A 956-nucleotide genomic window follows, 5' to 3' on the forward strand; every position below is an offset into this window, starting at 1 on the left:
CCTCAGTGTCCCTGTTCCAGTGCCACGCTTATTGTAACAGACTTCTTCCTTATGTCCAATCTGAAGACTCTGTCCCTTGCTTTTTGCAGCCCCCCTTGGGATACTGAAGGCCGCCCTCAGGAGGTCTCCCCGGAGCCTTCTCTTCTGCTGGCTGCCCAATTCGATGCACATCATGAAATGCTTCATAAAGACAAAGCAGTGGAATGTCTTGAACCTCAACAAAATAATTTTTAAAGGTCGGATGGACTCTGGTATCGAAGGAGATGTCAACTGTGGCTTTTCTCCATCGAAAACCGATGCCTGGCAACCTGGAGACTAATGTATATATGTATAGAGGTTTTTGTTTTCCCTTCCAATTTTAATAGTAAACTGAGACTATACTTTGAATTCATGAGGAAATGCTAAAAATGTGTACTCTTCTTTTCTGCCAGTACTCGGCTGACGGAGTTTTTGGCCGTTCTGTGGCATGCAATGCAATCAGCATGGAAGCGTCGTTTGTGGTTGTGGATTTTGAGTAAGATTTCTCACCCTCTGCTCATGATGGGTGAGAGTTCAGCTGTCCAAAGAGAAGACTTGAGCTCTGCTTGTCCAACGTGTATTTTTGTGTAAGTAAAATTGAACCCCTGACTCATTTCTAGCAGTGGTGACCAGCTCAGCTGTGTTGGATGGTATCGTGGCCATTGAGGCTCTGCTCACCTGGATCAGCGGTGAGTTTGAGGACTGCAGAGCTGGCGGGTGGGTGTCTGCACAGAGTGGGTGTAGGAAGGCAGCTGTGGCCGTCTGGGGGGATGTTCTGTCTTTTTCAGACATGGCAGGTGCTCTCGAGGATCCCCAGGAGAACCGAGATGGTTCCAGAGTCAGAGAGAAACACCTGCAGAGTGACCTGCTTCAGGATGAGCTGCTGGGGGAACCAGACGGCCGGGAAAGAGAAGAACTCATTGCATGGATCAGTGCCA

General features: G+C 48.6%; 1 long non-coding RNA gene across 2 annotated transcripts; it reads left to right on the forward strand.

Moving 5' to 3' along the window:
• The first annotated feature begins 503 nt into the window (after positions 1-503).
• Positions 504-950, forward strand: LOC109364874. Of its 2 annotated transcripts, none has more exons than XR_002110624.1 (3): positions 504-544; positions 639-707; positions 807-950. It is a non-coding gene; the product is annotated as an uncharacterized LOC109364874 (long non-coding RNA). The 2 variants fall into 2 exon arrangements; XR_002110625.1 differs by having other exon boundaries at positions 642-707.
• The last annotated feature ends 6 nt before the right edge of the window (positions 951-956 follow it).

This window comes from Meleagris gallopavo, unplaced genomic scaffold (assembly GCF_000146605.3).
Source record: "Meleagris gallopavo isolate NT-WF06-2002-E0010 breed Aviagen turkey brand Nicholas breeding stock unplaced genomic scaffold, Turkey_5.1 ChrUn_random_7180001932329, whole genome shotgun sequence".
NCBI lineage: Eukaryota > Metazoa > Chordata > Aves > Galliformes > Phasianidae > Meleagris > Meleagris gallopavo.